Source organism: Aedes albopictus, chromosome 2 (assembly GCF_035046485.1).
Source record: "Aedes albopictus strain Foshan chromosome 2, AalbF5, whole genome shotgun sequence".
Taxonomy (NCBI): Eukaryota; Metazoa; Arthropoda; class Insecta; order Diptera; family Culicidae; genus Aedes; species Aedes albopictus.
In genome coordinates, this window is record NC_085137.1 from 161,797,216 (window position 1) to 161,816,900 (window position 19,685).

Genomic DNA, 19,685 nt, shown 5'->3' on the forward strand with positions numbered 1-19,685 from the left:
CCGTTACAAAGTTTTACACAAGGCAGAAAGCAAAGACAGACGTCTGTTCTCTGTGTTTTGATCATTTCAGAATCTCTTTTTATCCGTGCACTGCCCACCGGTCTATCCATGCTAACGCTTCCCCTGCTAACGCTACTCATCAGCTGACGGTCCGCGAACGTGACCCAAATGACCCACCGCTGACAGCGGCTGTCAAAATCCGCGCACTCGCCTCGTCTCCGCCATTTTGTGCGATTGGGCGTTGATTTTTGCTTCCGCGCTACGTAGATCCGCAAAATCTCGTTGCCTCCCGTTCACGCAACCGGGACTCGCCTATCGCTCCATCTCGTTCCGCACCAACACCAACACGATCCGATCCGACCCGAGACCCGAGATCGTCACTGTATTTTTTCCTAGCGATTCGATTCGAAGTTGGTTCGATTTTCCTGGCTGGAAATCTTTGATTTCGCTTGCAATTTTGCGTATCAGGTAATTGAAATAGTGCGTAAAGTGTGCCTTGGGGAGTGCTGCATCCGGGAGAAGTGAAATTCCGCGGTGGAAGTGAGTGGAAAAGTGCGAAATTTGGGTTTATCTGTGGTGACCCTTCCGTGGATCGTCGAAAAGGGGGTGATTTCTTTTTTCTTGCTGCGCTGCTTCCCTTCACTCTTGGTCGGGTTGTGGAAGCTGCTGGGGGTGGATGGCGGAGGAGGAATACCAGCAGCAGCAGCAAGATTTTTCATCCATCCAGTGGAGCAAGCAGCAGCCAGCTAGAGCTAGTCAGTCAGCCTGTCATCGATGGTGTTCAGCAGGAATTTCATATGCGATGATGATGACACATACGAAGCCAGGCGACCAGGAGCGGATAGTAACGGAAAGAAAGGGATTATCGAACGCGCAGAATTGGATGCAAGTTGGTGGCGAGAATTTGGAACTTTTTTGTTGATATTTTTCCAGCATATCGAAAAAGGATACGTAAGTAAACAAAACATTTTTTATTGGATCCTGCAAAAGATTAGGCGTTGAATCCGATAATGAAATCTGGCCAGACAATAATGTTTACGTTTCCGACAACTTGATTCGGATTGCGTTGATGCGGGAAATCGGAGCAATATCTCCGTGGACCGAATCCAATACCCTAAGTAGAGACGATAGGCCGTTTTGATTATTCGAAAAGTTTCGATTTTGTTCCGTGTGGACCTGTGGTGGTGCGAACCTTTTACTCTCTTGTTTGCTTACGTTAGGGTTTGATATTGCACAACCACACGTAACACTCCCGTGGCTCCCTGATGGTGTCCGTTGTTGTCGATGTAATCAAAACTTTCTGACGACGATGGTGATGGTGGTGAACGAAGGTGTTGTCATCTCCGGATTAATCCTGAGTTCGGCAGCTGATTTTTAGTTTATTTGAAGGGAGTGCTTTTCTTGAGTTCCTAATGCTTGTATATCTGCATTGATCTGGACACAGAAATATGGCATCGGTTTAGCTGGTTACTTGGCATTGCAATTAAAGACACTTATGCTGACTAGTGTGATAATGTTCAACTATTTTAAAAATTCTTTAATGATGTATAAAAAAGATGTGGTGAGATAATAAGTACCCATCCACCTTTACTATTCCCAGGGCCGGATCTAAGGGGGGATGATTGCTAACATTAGCATTATTTTTCTCATATTGCTCAATTACTGTTCGAAAATAAGGAAAAACATTTTTGGTCATCTCTCCGAGGGGCCTCCGCATGCGCTCGGAACCCGGGCCCCCACAATCCTTAATCCGGGTCTGACCATTCCGCAGAGAAAATTGTTTTCAATTTGTATTTTCCTCCGGATTTTCAATAACAACACTGGTAGAGTTCTCAGTTCCTACTTGAAAAACTGAGGGCGCTTCTGACGTAGTTTTATAGAACATTCTTGTAGAATTCTTAGCGAGTATTTTTACAGATTTTCTGGAAAATCCTCTGATAAAACTCTAAATCTTAAGGATGAAACTCTTTAAAAACTCTGAAGAGTTGGGGAGAAATGTAAAAAAGTGACTGAATTTGTATTTGCAATGAGCCATTTTACGAAGTGACAACATTGTTGATGATGATACAGTTTCTTACCGATTTTGGCAACACCCGTTTTTGTCTACTCCCGATTTTGGCAACACCCGTTTTTGGCAACATTTCCTTCCCGATTTTGGCAACACCCGTTTTTGGCAACAATTTCTTACCGATTTTGGCAACACCCGATTTTGGCAACAATTTTTTACCGATTTTGGCAACAAAAAATTTTGACCAAAAATTTTTACCGCAAAATCGTTTGTATTTGTAAATGTATTTATATTTTAGCCTTACTCTTCTTAAAAACATCAAAATTCATTAAATTTTCCAAAATCAACAATTTTACAAATCATGACGTAATTTATGAACGTCACCTTCAGGGATCGTTTTATAACTTGTGAATAGTCCATATTTGAAATATAAGCCAAATTGACTTATAAAAGTTGAAAATAATAAACAAAAAAAATTTACCGATTTTGGCAACACCCCAATTTGGCAACATAAAATTCAGCTCGTGTTGCCAAAATCGGTAAGAAACTGTATTGGTTTTCACGGGTTCGAACGCCATCTCCTGTCAAATTTTCATTCATAAAATGGCTCGTAAAATGGACTGTATTTGGGATATTTTTTTGCAGGAATTTTATACAGATATGTTCCGTTTTTATCAACACGGTCCACGATTTTCAGTTGATAAAAAAAAAATATTTTTCTGACAATATATTTTGCAACATTTCAATATGAACTGAAAGTTTAACTATAAAACTCAATAAAATACATTCCTAAAGTAAAATTATTCAGTTTACTATAAAATTGAATTGTTCTTCAAGATTCCTCCAGGTATTTCTTTAAAGATTCTTCTGGGATACTTTTAGAAAATCAATCTCATGGATATTTTTTCTATGTTATTACTTGGAACTTCTCTAGAGCTCAGGATTCTCCTAGAAGTTCCTTCTGGGATTCCTCTTGGCTATCTTGTACGAATCCACTTGGAATTTGATGAGAATTTGTCGAAAAAAAAAGCATTTCTGCCTCTTGGGATTTCTTTAGGAAATTTCTTCTCATACTAACCCAGTTGTCCATTTTTAAATTTCTTCCGGGTTTCTTTCAGAAATTTCACCAGCAATTGGAATTGATTAAGGTGAAGGTTGCTCGAGATCATAATAATAAGCTCGGCTCCCACTCTAATAACCCTCTCAACCACCCATTCAAAACAAACAAATCAGACGGCGCACAGTGTAGTGTGACTTGGTCAAACAAACTAACAAAAATGTTCGAAAATTGACTGTATTAAAATAGCAGTTGTACCTTTGAATTTTGGCACACATTTGATTTATTGCATATGCCCACCAATACAATTTATTCTTATAAAGCATTTTTCAATTTATTTAAATTCCTACTTTGCCCAATATTTTCACAAATTATCCCATTGTGCACCACTTTATTTACGTTTTTGTTGACAACTCTCTCTTCTCATCTCTCGTACTTTTTCTTTCTGACCGTAGAAAACTACCGTGTTATGGGGTGACATTAATTGATGTAATTTCAACTCATAAACAGCGAACGATTGTTCTGTTTTCTTTTGAAATCATATTGGCAGTATGATATATAAAATAGTTAAAAAGATTAACAAAATAACAGCCTTTTGTTGTGATAAACATGAACTATGGTTTAATCAATTTCGCCGTACGTTGAACAATACCACTCAGTTTAACGGTACGCTTTCCGTTTTAGCGAACCGCGATGTAAATTGATTCGGGTTTTCGACCACAAAAGTGGAAAACGCGTTAGTTTTTCGCGATAACCGGTAGGTTATCAACTTATCAACTTATTACAGTGCTGTGTTGTTTGGAAGACTGCTAAATAGTGATTTAAAAAAGGTGGGACGCACTTGTCGGAGAAAAAAAAAGTGCAGTGTGTGCTAAATTTTGGCACGAAATCGTGAAAACATTGTGCAAAATACAAAGCAGTACATCCCGACGGACGAAAAATATAGTTGTCTACTACCAGTAGCAACCTAAGTGCATTTTGAGAAGGTAAGCACGTATAATTTTGAGAATTTGTTTGCTTACTTCCGCGCTACTCGATTACTAAGGTGAGGGGAGGGAGGTATAAGAGAGAGAGAGTGGCGGCCATACTCGCTGCCATTTTGTAACCCCAGCAACTATGTCCTTAAGAAAAGTCATTCTGGGGTTTAACCAAGACAACTTCTTAAAATTTATCCAATAGTTGCTTTTAATGTTCATCAAGATTTAACTTCCGAAGTTCCTCTGATTCTTCAGAATTTCCAACGAGAATTTTCCAAAATTATTATGTTTTGAAATCCCTCCAGAAATTCTTTCTGAGGTTCCTTCAGGAGGTCTTTTTGGAGTTCCCCCAGAATTTATCTCTGTGACTTCTTCAAAAGCTTTTCTAGGTTTTCATCGGGATTTTTTTCTGGGATTTAGAAGAGGTTCTTCTGGGGTATTTCTCCAGGAAATCCTTCTGGGACTCATTCAAAAAATTGCCTCTCGAGTTCTTTATAGGATTCCTGCAGGAGTTCTTTCTGAAAATTTAATTTTGAATACTCTTAAGAGATGTTGATTGATTTAGCTATATTATAGATACTTTCAGTCCCAAGAGATGTTTGGTTATTTCTTTATTTATCTTCGTAGTTTTTCCAGGATTTCTTACTGCGTTTCCTCTAAGAGATCCTCCTGTGAGTCCTCTAGGAGTTTATTCTAGGTATCTGAAGGAGTTGCTTTGGGAGTTCCTTCTGCAAATCTTGCAGAAGTTTCCTCTAGGGCCTTCCTCTTGTTCCTTATAGAAATCTTCCGGTTGTTAATTTTGGGAATCCTCCTGAAGTTCCTTCTGAAAATCCTCAAAAAGTTTCTTGTGGGCATCTTTAAGAAATTTCATGTGGGAATGCTTCAGAAATTCCTTCTAGGAATGCTGCAAAAAAATCTGTCAAGAAAGCCTCCGAGGGTTCCATGGGGGAAACCTTCGGGATTCTTTTAGACGCATCTTCTGGAAATTCTTTAGGAGTGCCTAGATCGAATTCCTGAATCCTAGACTAAATTCCTGTTCCCCCTAAGGAAACTAATTTGTATTTGTTTTTGTTTAGTGTAACGTAAGCCTGTTGATTAATACTTTTTGTTAGGTCAAGGAAACAAACATAATACCCAAGTAGTTGAGTTGTCCAAAAAAAGTGTCACGAAACCTAATGCAATCCTATCCATATACGGGAGAACAAAAGATTTTGACAAAGTTCTTACAAATTCTTAACACGGAGAATTTGAACACAAATCACAACAACACAGGCATTTAGGGGTAGGCGGGGCATAATGAGCAGCTTAAGCATTTTACCACCAAATCCAGTAAATTAAGTGCAATCAATGTGTAGTGTTAACGTTCAATACTCATTTGAACCTTAACTGACAAAAGCTAATCGTTGAAATTCCGAATAAAGTTATAAATGTTGTAAAGTTTTATGTTTTTAAAAACATATAAAATCGCGAGTTGCGTTTTGGGGGTGGGGCATAATGAGCACCCTAGGTGGGGCAGGATGATCAATCCCAGTTTTGTACACAATCAAATGCTAATTGACTATTCTTGTCAATGATAAAGCATACCGGCAACAATCAATAAGAATTTGAAGGGATTACGGGGTTTAATTTGTAGGGAACTGTGGGGTTCCAAAGAGTTTACTATTGAGGAATTTTTAAACGGTGATAATATACAGATACTGACGTTTTCAAGCTAATAAATTGAAAGTTAATGACAAAACCTTACTATATGCATCAAAACAAAGAAAACCAAAATAATAATTCGTTTGTTGAAGATGTTTACCATTTTCATCATTTTTTCACCAGTTGCTCATTTTGCCCCACCCTACTACCAACTCTTTGGAGCATATATTTTCAACAAAATAATTTAACAATTAGTTGAAAATTGTTACGAATACATTTTATTGGCCCAGGGAATATCAAGAAACTTGATAGATACCCACAAAATTGTTATTTCGATTCCCAAAACCTTATTTTAGGTCACCTGATTCTTATAATATTTTCCCGGTGCATGACCATTTTACGCATTTTGATTAATTTTTCAAGGTAAACGGCTTTTTTGACTAATGTTTCGTCATCAATTCATTGGATTTTAGTTAATAAAGTTACAATCAAGCAATTTGTTTTGTAAATTTGAAGATTTACAGTGAAAATACAAGGTGCTCATTATGCCCCACCTGCTCATTATGCCCCGCCTACCCCTAGATTGTTCAATAATGACAGCTGAAAAACAGCTAATTCAGCCAAAAATTTGAAAATCAAGCTTAAGAGCGGCTTATTCATCTGATGTACAGCAATAATGTTTGTTAGGTATACAAAGAAAAAACACTACACAACCACATGACCGTAAGAGCCTCCACTGTCCGTCAAAATTCCCACAAGGTCATTTCGGGCTGAACATTTGATGAAAATAACTGATTTTTGAAGCACCAGTTTTCACTGTTTCGGGACACCCCAATGTAATGTGGACCCTCTTAAGTATATATTTTGGACATTCGGTGTTTGAACCCTCTTGAAACTATTTTCGAAGAATCTGCCACTCGGATATGCTGGATCACATCATAATTACTTGATTGACAAAGGCTGATTAGACGAACTTTGCGAATTTAATGCGCTATAATGATAAACGTTTTCGTTTACATCTGCAAGTTCGCCCATTACCACTTTTTCTTTTCGTAAACAAGCCGCGACTCTTGCACGGATGACGAGATTAACAAAACATAATTTCAAGACAAATAATGATGTTTCCAGCGAGGAAATGATTGTTGCTCGTGCAGAACAACCTAATTTAGTGAATGATTCTAAAATTTTTCGTCATCTCTGCTTTAACCCTCAAGAGGATACCTTAAATGAAGGTCCGTTTTGGGACCCTGGGGTCCATTGGACCCCAACATATATTCTCGCGTATCTCGTGATCCTTACTATTTGAAAGGGTGATGTTTTCAGCAAAGATGTTAGGAAAGTCAAGGCCTATCTAGTGATGAATAATTTAGTTCGGGAAGTTTCCGCTAGGTGGTGCTAGTGAGCATTGAAAAATGCCCCCGATCCAACCCCGATCTACAGGATATAACGTACCTAAACAAGCGGACAAGGACAAGACGTACCGAAACAATAGGGTAAATCGCACTGCTGTAGACGAGTAGACATATATGTCCAGCGGGTCAAAAGGGGTCATTCAAATATTACGTAACGCAAAGGAGTGGGAGGTGGTCTAGCGCTGTGTTACGTTTCATTCAAAATTTTCCATACAAAAGTTGTTGCATGGAGAAGGGAGGAGCCCTTAAGTTGTCAAATTTTGCGTTTCGTAATATTTGAATAAACCCAAGAGGAATCAGAGACAAAAAGACGTAACACTATTAAAATTTAAATCTCATATATCTCAGGATCCTGATTACTTATATAGTTGATGTCTTCGGCAAAGTTGTTTGGTTGGTCAAGAACTTATAGATTATGGACCGTTTGATTCGATATTCCACCACTAGGCAGTGCTAGATAGCATGCAAATTTTTTATCTCATAATATCGCAGGATCCTGATTTCTTAAAAGAATGGTGTCTTAGTTGTTGGGTAGGTCAAAAATGTTCAGTTGATGAGCCATTTGATACGAACTCTCCTATTGGGAGACGCTGGTGCGGGATGCTTATTATTTATAGAGATGGTGTCTACAGCTGTTATTTGGCAGGATATGGACACTATAGAATCTACAGACTTGGGGAGAAATAGTTGAATTACGCAATTTTAGAGTGTTATATAGTGAATTTAGTGTGTACTAATAGAAAATGACGTCACACAACCCACAGTCGTTATCGTTCCGTGAATCTGGTTTGGCTAAACGAATTGATAGATCGCTTGGTTAGGGGCCATCCGTAAATGGCGTAGCATTTTTTTTTTTTGACGATTTTTGACGCCCCCCTTCTCCCCCTATTTTCCCCTACCTAATACATGGCTCGTAGCATAATCAGAGACTCTCCACCACCCTAAACTGCCACTTCATCTATGGATGGCCCCTTACAGTTGTCTGCACCTTGGAAAGCATATGGAATCTATAGTGTCTATATTACAGATTATGGGATGTATACAATTATACTTTGATCATAATCTACACAATTTTCACAGCACAGAGATCAGACATCCAAGCTCAGTTTCGAAACTGTGTAAGGAATAAAACGTTCATTTGAAATGGCAACACAAGTGGCAACATCGTTGTGGCGCTGCTATCCCAATGTTCCCACGTTGTTGTCGGTGGTGAATATAAAACTTATGTAGATATGCGTACTCACCACTAATTGTAGCAACTTGCCGCATAGGTGACGCTAGTGTTGTCAACGCTAAAAAAAATCGAATCCTTGCACAGCTTTCGAGACAATTTTTTATAAGCTTGGATGTCTGTTCTCTGTGATACAAAATATAATTTCATGAAAAATCGAATAAAATGGAATGTAAATTTCAACGTTTCTTTCCCGTAAACTGGAGAGAAATTCCTGGAGAAATCCCGTGAGGAGTTCCTGGAGGAATCCTGGAAGAAATTCCTAGGGGAATCTCGAGAGCAACTCCTAGAGGAATCCCGGGAGAAATTCCTGAAAGAATCCCGGGAGAAATTCCTGAAAGAATCCTGAGAGTAATTCCTGGAGGAATGCCAGGACGAATTCTTGGAGAAATTCCGGGAGAAATTCGTTGAGAAATACCGGTAAGAATTCCTGGAGAAATCCCAGGAGGAATTCCTGAAGCAACCCCGAATTCCTGAAGAAATCCCAGGAGGAATTTCAAGTGGATTTCCTAGAAAAACTCATGCAGGAAACCCGGGAGGAAATTCTGGAGAAAACCCGGGAGCCATTCGGAGACAAATTCCTGAAGAAATTCTGGGAGGATTTCGTGGAGGAATCTCGCAAAGCATTTGTGGAAGAATCCTTTTACGAATTCCTGATGTAGTTTTGGGAGTCATTTCCGGAAGGCTTTTAAGTGGATTTCCCAGATGAAATCGTAGAGGAACCTCGGGAAGAATTACTGAAAGAATCCCTGTATTAATTTCTGGAAGAATCCTGGTAGGAGTTCCTTCAGAAATTTTGGGAGGAATTCCTGGAGGTATCCGGGTGAGTCAATTCTGAAGTAAATTTTCCACCAAATTGGAAGTATTGGTATTGTGAACAGAATGTAATTATATTGTGTTATTCTCAAGATATTCACTTCAAAAGAAGCGTACTTATTTGAGGACGCTTGCCACTCGGTAATCTAGGATGCTGGGCATATACGAACTAATTAGCGCCATTTTGCAGAAAAACTTCAAAATAATTTTCATTACCAAATAATCCTTGATGTATGAACACTTTTGCCGAAGACACAAACTTTCTATACATTCCGAATCTCAAGATATTCAAACTAAATTTAACTTTCAATCCATAATTTGAATGAACAATAGCGCCACCTACTGGGCTAATTCCAATTCAATTTGTTCGTCACAAGATTGCCCTTGGTCTATTGAACAATTTTGTCGAAGACAGCATTATTCTAGGAAGTGACGATCACAAGATATAATCATTCGTATGGTGGGGTCCAATGGACCCCAGGGGACCAAAATCGCCCGGTTCAACTTTGACATAAAAAATAATCTATAGTACGCCATGAAATATTTGTTATTTTTGCACAAATAACTCATCGTGGTGTAGTTTGAAGGTACTGTGAAAGCGGGACCGATGTGTCAATCCAAACTTTGTTGCGACCACTTCAAAGTGGCTCTGGGGTCCAATGGACCCCAGGTATCCATTAGAGGGTTAAATCTGTGAAAGTTATGATAATACGGCCCAGGGGGTCCTAAATATGTGGGGGTCCAAATTATATTGGTTACCCTACTAGTATCACATAACCAAAAAATAACTTCGATTACCTAAGTGTTTTTTGAAAGAATTTAGGGTAGATTGTTGTTTTACTGCTAGTGGCAATCCATTCTACATGATTGCTCCACCGAGCAGCAGGCTCTTCTGGGATAATGTTGAATGACGATGCGCCTATGCTGGTCTTTCTGAACTAGCGGAAGGATGTAGCCAAGAAGTTCTTCGAGGTAATGTTCCCATAATCCTCGTTCTTCTCTTGATCCCCTCACGACGCAGCTGTGAATATTATTTATGGAATCTACTTTAATGACACTCCCCATATATACTCAACTGTAAGTTTTACTTGAATCTATTTATGTTTTATTATATTGATATCTTCGAATGAGTGTAGGGTATTGGTTCCCTTCTTAATCATGTGGCTCCCATTTTCATCCTACGAAAAACAAAGGATTGAAGCGCTGTTTGTTTTGTTACTTATTTTTGTATTTTTTGTTAGAAGTGAGCACCCATGAAAACAAAAAGAACGGAATCAATCGGTGCCGTAATCGCTTGTTTTCGAATAGGATGAATATGGGAGCGTGAGATTAATGATGGAACACATACCCTAATAAGTTTTGTACCTTTTAATTCTGCTTAGAGGGTTCGAAAAATCGATACAGGATACATTGATATGATGTTTTTGAAATGATCAACATAACTTCTTCTGTGAAGTAATGGGTAGAATATTGTATTGAATGTCGTACCCAAAAAATGGCATGCGTTCGGTATGCCCTGCCTGCCTACATATGTGTATGGAAGAGTTTCCAAAGTTGGCTGATATTGGGTAACATTTATCAGCATCCCTGTCCAATCTACAACACATTTGGCGAAACCATATTTCATAATGGTCATTGATATTGAATTATCAGAAGATAAATCAGAAGCTTGCTCAACGTTATGAAAGTGATTTTTTCTTTGTATCAAAAACTTTTTCATACGTTAGCGTTGATGAGTCACAAACTAAAGTTTGCTTAGACGACCCTTGATCAGACTCTGCGTGGCATTATAAATCCAAAGGTTATATTACTTATCAAAGTGAATCCCGATTCAACGATACCCTCCTTTTTCTAAGGCATTGTAACGCTACGACGCTGAGACTTCCTTCCTCCTTATAGCATTACGTAGTTTTTGTACAAGCCTAACAAGCAAACCAATTTTGCTGCCTTTCCTTCCTTCCTTTCCTTTTCAAACTTGACTGCAAGAGACTGCAAGGACGTACATTGTCAGTTGTTGCACACTCCATGCTTTTCTTATGAGGTGTGCAACAATTGACGAGGTCATCATTTCTTATGTGACCCAGAGGATTATTTGTTTCTAGCATTACTTCGCAACATAAAAATATTGTCTGTGTGAAGCAATGCAAATATTTCTTCTTTTTGGGCGTAACGTCTCAACTGGGACAAAGCCTACTTTTTGGCCTAGTATTCTATGAGCACTTTCACAGTTATTAGCTAAGAGCTTCCTCTGCCAATGATTATTTGGTGAGTATATCGTATGGCAGCCCCGAAGATACTCTATACCCAAGGAAGTCAAGAAAATTTACTTTACGAAAAGTTCCGGGATCGACGTGGAAATTGATAAACAAATTTTTAACAATTATCAAAACAGGTTCAAAAAAATTAGATACTAATTGGATCTTTTAAGTGTACTATTAGGTAGTTATATCTTGTTTGTTTTATTAGTTACTGTTTGTCATTGTTATCATTCAAATATTATTAAATCAAAAGTCAATCTGGTTAATCTCGGACAATCTAACTCCACAACATTACCGTGGCCTGTCTTTGTTTACGATTCCTTTCTCTGCCGAACGTACCAATCTGCTATTACCCTCCCCTGGTGGGCGCTCTGAATCCGTATACGTTGAGTGTATGACAATACACGCACCCCTTCCGTCCTCGTCTTGTCATCTCGTCACATTACCCATCCGTATGTTGTTCCTGAACTGGCTGCTATGCTATGTCATATGCTGTGAATGTATTTGTAGTGCGCATTGCATACGTGCCACTTTTTGCCATCAGCGGCACCGAAGATTCAGACAGCACCCACACAAAAACAATTGTTCCTTATTGTTGATTGTGGATGTGAATGGGGCTGAACCAGCAGATCAGCAGGGAAAACAGCAACACTTTATTAAACTGATGGTTGGCGGTTGTATTGGTGCCACTTTGGTCACTCGACGGTAGGAATAACATTGGCAACAACAGGCCTAGCGCTGCAATGCGATACCATGGTTCAGCAGTGGTTCCCAAACCCCTGAAACTGACCGGTTGTGACTTAGTCTAAGTGTAATGTTTCGGAATGCTAATCCGAATTATTTTTTTACAATTCTGAGTTTAGCAATAACAGTGTACGATATGGGACAAAAATGACCCTATAAGCAGAATACTCTTTTCGACGCATGTTATCTGTTTGTTGTACCTTTTAATCCAGTCCCCTGATGCTTATTCTTTGACAGATACATGTATTTCAACTATCACTTGTAATCGTCCTTAGTATCAGTTATCCACTGACACTGAGGACGATTACACCTATGGCGATTTTGATGCCACCTTCGGCCGCCATTTGGCTATCAAGATATTGGAAGCTTTCAACATTCTCTACTGCTTGCCCAGCTACCGTGTAGTTGGAAGGTTTGATCCTGTTTACATCCAACGATTTGGTCTTGTTGACGTTGATCGCAAGACCTGCCGCCGAGGAGCGATCGGCAAGATCATCGAACTTACTCTGCATATCAGAGCGCGCTGCTGAGCTAGGAGAGCAACGTCATCAGCCCGTTCGAAGTCATTTAGGTGCTCCGTGGCAATGGACTGCTACAGCAACCTGCAATTTGGTTCACGATTAATCGCAACCACCAGGGTCTCGTTGATTACGATGAGGAACAATAGCGGTGATAGTATATATCCTTGACTCACTCCAGCAACGACCCCTATGGGATCGGCCAAGACACCGTTGTGGTTATGCAGTACTCTACAACACGAAAATGTCCTGTACTGTGCTTCAATGAGGCCGATGAGCTTTTTCGTAATGAATGAACACTAGGTAGAGAGACCCTTGGAGGTGGGAGCGGATCTGGTATGATGGTTAAAGCGCATGCCTTTCACGCCGAGGACCTGGACTCGAATCCAACTCCCGAAAAACTCACAAAATGTGAGTTCTTCCTTCGGAAGGGAAGTACAGCGTGGGTCCCGAGATAAACTAGCCAAGGGCTAAAAATCTCGTAATACAGATAAAAAAGGGACTCTTGGAATTCATTGATTTGCTCCAGGATGATACGGAGCGTAACAATATGATCCACACAGGATCGTCCGGCACGGAATCCAGCTTGCTATACTATCGAAGAGTTGCATCAATCTTCTCCTGTATTCGGTTAAGAATCACTTTGTGGAGTCAGCTTTGAGTATTTCGGCTGATATGCGATAGACTGCTTGGGCTCTGTTCGATTGCATGCACGGCGGGCTGTTTCTATCTCCTGAAATAATGGAGGTTCGATGTTGACACGGGTAATGCGTCGAACCCTTGGTGGATCATGCTCAGGTGTTGATGGCGTGACCGATGCTTGAAAAATTTCCCCTAAGTGCTCGAATCTGTGCACAGTGAGAAAAATCGACCCAAAAAAACGGATGTTTTAACGCCGCTGGCTTCGGTACGAGAAAGTGACCATTTCTGACATAAAAAATTACGAGAAATCGATTGGTGCTAATTTCATTCACCGCAGGAAGTGGTCCATTTTGCCCCATTTTGCCTTTTGTCATACAAAAAGATAATCAAAATGTACTTTCAAACAACTAACACGACTGTAGATCATTGAAAATAGCTGCAGATGTAATTGGAAGTGAGTAAGAATCATAAGAATACATGAAAGATCCTTTTAAATGCTTTTTTTGCCCTATATGCCCCAACAACTGTCGGATATTCTCAATTTTTCCTAATTATGAATGGATTTTTGATATTACTGACTTGAAGTTGATTTGTTTAGCATAAACAAAAAGCGCTAGATCTTTTATCACCAGAATCATCTTCGGGAGTTGTCCAATTTGCCCCATTTTGCCCTATTTTCATGAAAAAATGAGATTTAAAATGTATTTATGAAAAACATATACTGCTCTCCCGAGATGAACTAGCCTAGGGCTAAAAATCTCGTTAATACAGATAAAAAAAATATACTGCTCTGGAACGTTGAAATTAGTTTTAGGTGCAATTGGAAGCTAACAGTTATGCGCATTTATGAAAGATATTTTCCCTATTTTACCCTACACGCCCCTAAACCTGCTGGATAATAACATATTTTGTGTGGCTTTGTAATGCCGCTGGATGCCCTGGATCATTTTTGATATATACAAATGCGGTTTATCGATTAATACAACAATCATTCTCGGATTGGTATAAATAGCTGACCATTGCCCTGATTTTTGTCAAGTAATGCATAAATTAATTTCCCTTATTAGCATTGGTACTGAAACCAATGATATAAAAAAAAAACATATAGGGTAATTCGCCAATTGTTGAACGGTTAGTACTGGCATTTTGGTTTTCGTTCGTTTTTCCGTGCATAATTCCACTTTAGTTGAAAAATATCCAGTGAACGTCTAGATCTACTCATCCCTTATACTGCCCATTGAATTTATATTCTCTTAAATTCCATTTTCTAAGAGAAAATAGACCATTTGTATGGGAAGTCTGTAACCCAAATGTTGAACGCTTCCTTTAGCTTGCTCATCCTAATGTTGGACGGTTCTCGCCAATTGTTGAACGGTTGAAGCTTTGTTCGTAATTGATGACGTATAACCCGACATCAACCTATCATTCACCTGTTTTCATTTTGGCCACCAAACCCAATATAGACCCAACAGTTATCCTATGTGAGTCCAACAGTGGTCCAACATTTGATAAAATTTGACCCGACATCCGATATTTTTTCACTCTGGCGGATTTTTTCCGGGTTTTTCGTGTTTTGTGCCCAACTAGTCCGAGCTAGTGACAATTCATTTAAATGACAAGGAATCAATCATTTGAAGAGAGCTCTAGTGGACTGAAATCGATTTAAACATGACTGGATGCAAAAATGGCTGAAAAGATTTGATTAGAAGCGAAAACATCATAAGAAAAGTATGCCTTTAAAAACCCCTGAAACACTTCTGGAAACCCATGGGACCCACTCAACCCCCAAGAACACTCGTGGAACTACCCTGAAATCCCTTGAAAACACGTGGGTTGCTCCTGAACCTCCTGGAACGCCTTGAAATACTCCTGGGACCCCTTTAACACTCTGAATTCTTCTTGAACATCTCTGGAATGCCCTTGAAACCCATTGAACACCACTGGAATCTTTCTGAAGCCCACTGGAACACTCCTAGAACATCCCTGGAACGCCCTTGAAACCCCATGAAATGCACGGTTAGGTAAAGTGAAAAAAAATTCTAGCGGTAATGCTAACACCGTTGGTTATGCCAGTGTTCAACAATTGGATCATGGATGCATAATGATAGTGTGATAAGAAAAATATTTTTTTCAAATTAAATTACAATGAAAATGTGATTTTAAACAATGTTAAACTGTTAAGGACATCCTTCCAGTTCTTGTAACTATGGTGTGCCTTTGATATTTGTGGTTGATTTGCCCGCAAAGCTTATTTCGTGACAGCAATTTCTTAACATTAATCTTAAGAATTGTGTAGTTTTCGTGTCATCAGCGGTACTAAATTTTTAATCAATTTTTTTGACATAAAATATGTATAATTTTGTAAATTAATTAGAGCGATATCGTGACCCACATGTATATTAGCGTGGTTCAAAAAATCGTTTTTGCTCCACACCGCTTATTCGATTCCTAACCAGATTATATGCCTTCTCCCAAAATTTGAGCTCATTTGGTTGAAAATTGAGACTGCACAAGCCCTTCAAAGTTTGTATGGGAATTACTATGGGAAAACGATGTTTTTCATCCAATCCACCGTAGCATTTCCCCAAGTGCCCTAGTGGGTTAGTCGACCCTTGGTAATCCTAGGCTACTTTATCAGCTACAACTTTGCCGAAGACCGCATTCAAATCGAACGCCTCATTAATTAGTTACCGATTTTCATCCAGAATCGAAATCTTTACTCATGATGGTTAAACTATTCGGTGGGCATCACTGCATTTTGCAGTGAAACATAGTAGCCATAATTTCAGTGTGCTATCTTTGGCGCCATATACAGCAATGTTGCCTGCTGGAAAGCTGGAGGATCACTGTTAAAGTTTGCCCAGTTGAATACAAATCGATAACTAATTAATGAGGCGTCCGATTTGAATGCGATCTTCGGCAAAGTTGTAGCTGATAGAGTAGCCTAAGAGCGCCAAGGGTCAACTAACCCTCTAGGGCACTTGGGGAAATGCTACAGTCGATTGAATGAAAAACTTCGTTTCCCATAGTAATTCCCATACAAACTTTGAAGGGCTTGTGCAGTCTCAATTTTCAACCAAATCATCTCAATTTTTGGGAGAAGGCTCAGAATCTGGTTACGAATGAAATAAGCGGTGTGGAGCAAAAACGATTTTTTGAACCACGCTAATGTATATGCATCTACATCATACGTTTACGTTGGATTAAAATTACTTAAGTAAGATTTACAATAATATATTCAGAAACTGTTCAACATTTGGGTAGTGTTCAACAATTAGCGAATTACCCTATATGACTTTTTCTATAATTTTAGCTTTTGATGGGGAATTAAGGGCATAATAGGCGTTTTATAATATATGTCAAATATGCGCTAAACTGATTAAATAGGGCGTCTCAAAGCACTAAATTATATATATTTAAGATGCGTTATTCAATCAGTTGTGTGCATATTTGCCGCACATTAAGATTAGGGTTAATGCTTATTATACCCTGTATTCCCCACTAATGTCATATGTTTTAACTGTCCTTTCGATTACATTGGTTTCAGTAATAAAAGTCCATCAATTCGGACATCAGCAAATGGGGAAATCAATTCATTCATGAAGCGACAACAAATCAGGGCAAATTGAGGTAGAATGGACAGCTAACCTTATCGATAAACCGTATTTGTATATTCCAAAAATGACCTACGACTTCATGTATTGCCATGTAGTGACATTACAAAACAATAGAAAAAAATATCATCCAGCAGTTTTAGGGGCATATAGAGCAAAATAGGGAAAATATCTTTCATTTATGCGTATGATAGCTGTTAGCTTCCAATTGCAACTAAAACAAATTACAATGTTTCATTACAGTATCTGTTTCTTATAAATACATTTTAAATCTCATTTTTCTATGATAATAGGGCAATATGGAACAAATTGGGTATTTAAATTAAGAAAAATTCAATGATTTTTTATTTTTAAACAAAAGAGCACCTTTTTCTGAGTCGCTATGATTTTTTTCAGATTTTTAGAACTTTGATATCTAAAATCAATTTCAAAGAGATTTTTTTAAATCACCTTTTGACAGCTGGGCAACTGCTTGACAGCTCCGCTCAGTACAAAATGCGACGAGGGGTGATTCGACAAATCGCTCCCATACAAAATTCAAATTGATTTTTAAATAGGTTCCCGGGCTCCAAAATTGATGAAAATTTGGATTTCGGCTCAGTTTGGCATGCAGATTCAGAATATGGAATTAATTATCTCAACACCACTAAAGAAGCCAATTGGGCAACTCCTGAAGCTGATTCTGCGGATAACAGATCTAGCGCTTTTTGTTTATGCAAAAAAAAAAAGAAATTCAAATCAGTAATATTAAAAATCCATTCATAATCATGTAAAATTCACAATTTCCAGCAGTTGTTGAGGCATATGAGACAATATAAGCATTTAAAAGGATCTTTCATGTATGTTCATGTATGTTTATTGTTTCCATTAACCTTTAATTACACCTGCAGCTATTTTCAATGATCTACAGTCGTGTTAGTTGTTTCAAAGTACATTTTGTTTCTATTTTTGTATGAAAAAAGCGCAAAATGGGGCAAAATGGACCACTTTCCGTGCCGTGCGGTGAATGAATTTAGCACCAATCGATTTCTCGTACTTTTTTACGTCAGAAATGGTCATCTTCACGTACCAAAACTAGCGGTGTTAAAAGATCCGTTTTTTGAGTCGATTTTTCCCATTGTGTTTCAACTGATCTGCCAAGTCGATCAACAGCTGTTCAGACGTGTCTTTCACGGCCATCGAAACATTAATCTCAGTTCCAGTAAGCCGACGTGAGACATTGTAGAGGACACTAACGTCGCCGGTATTTGCGGCTTTCTCGTCTTCGTCGGCTAGGCAGTCCGGTCACGCTCTTGTGTCCCGCCTACATGAGTGCTTCACTTCCTTCTCGAGAGTCGAATACCGCTGACGGGCTTTGGCTCCTCGTGTTTCCGCTCGCTCTATCGTGGCTTTAGCGATATTTCGCTCCTCTATCCTCCAAGTGAAATCTGTGATCTACTGTTTTCTGCGTAGCTCACCCAAATTATTCTCGCTGGTGGCGATGAAGGCGTTTTTGAGTGCGCTCCATTGATCTTCTACGCTGCCACCTTCCGCTGAACGAATTCTTTACGAACTTTTTATGTTCAATTTCTCATCAAACCGTGATGCTGTAGCCCCCAGTTTGTCAACCCCTGTCACACACTTATCAGGCGGTTGTGTACTTGTGAACCGTGGTGTTTACCGTATTATACACCCGTCTGTTCCACCGTATAGCGTGTGAAGTAGCATCTCTGGTCGGTCGGTTCGTCCGTTCCATTCGGGGAATTGATTCGCGTAAAAAACTTTTCAGTCATCTTCGAGCGCTTTCGAGTTGTGTATCGTTATTTTTTTTCGCGTTTTTCGCCTATTTTGCGGTGTGTGAAGAAATTTTCTTCGGTTTCGCAGTAGTCAGTCGGTCTTCGGTCGATTCCTGGGTTTTGTGTGCCTGTGCTACTATGTGCTCTCTTACATCAGAGTTCGTGGCTGGTTTAGATTCGTGAATAAAAGGTAATGGATGAGTGATGGTTTCCGTTTTAGAGGAAAAAATTTGCGGAGATTTTGGGCCTCTGAAGTGTGTTGTGACGAAGGTTCATGACCTTCTTTTTTTTCCCTCTGAAGTCGAAGAAGTCAAACGGTGAAGATCACCTCGGGCCTAGCGAACCACAATCAGTGATTGACCTATTGTGTACTGTGTGTGTAATTGGTTGAGAAGAAAAAAAGGTGCTTATTCGGGAAATTTTCCACACGACGAAATCTATATTCAACCAGCGCTAGAGTCGTAGGTCGGAAAACGATAATAATTGGCCTCTTCAAAGAGCTACGTGCGAGTGATGTTGTTTGCAAGGTGGGCGAGACATCATGGTTGACGGTGGTAAAGCTATGCCTAATCATAGGTTTACGACTAGCGGATAATCCAACCAGCATTTTCCCATTCAAACAAAGATACCTACGGTACCTAATGTACCTCCTCGAACAACATATTGTGTGTGGAAGTGGGCGCTCGACAGTTCAAGTGAGAGATATTTTTTCAGTTTTCATTCACGCTAAGAGATTACGACGACACTGAAAACCACGGTAAACCAGTCTCAGCCAGCCAGGCCGTTTGTTGGCGGTACGAGAGGAGAGTGTTACGAGACTACGACGACGATGGTCACAATGAAGACGATGGCGAATGGTATAGAGATTGCTCTAGCTTAACGTATGATGGGAACCTAAGCGGTAAATATTACGTTTTCCCAAAACGAAGTCATTCGATTCGGAGTGTGAAGAATAAAATATAGGTATCAGCATTGATAGGTATCTAGCAGCA

The 19,685-nt window shown here is 39.3% G+C and overlaps 1 protein-coding gene across 10 annotated transcripts in view; it reads left to right on the plus strand.

The window, feature by feature from the left end:
* Positions 1-308: 308 nt before the first annotated feature.
* Positions 309-19,685, plus strand: part of LOC109405894 (transcription factor SPT20 homolog) — a 98,699-nt gene continuing 79,322 nt past the window's right edge. For 8 of the 10 annotated variants that reach the window (XM_029858667.2, XM_029858673.2, XM_029858672.2 and 5 more), the window contains exon 1: positions 309-468. The gene's annotated coding sequence lies outside the window, so the exon portion shown is untranslated. Of the gene's footprint in view, positions 469-490; positions 952-18,642; positions 18,884-19,685 lie in introns of those variants that run through there. The other 2 variants (XM_062850653.1, XM_029858668.2) reach the window with 2 other exon arrangements.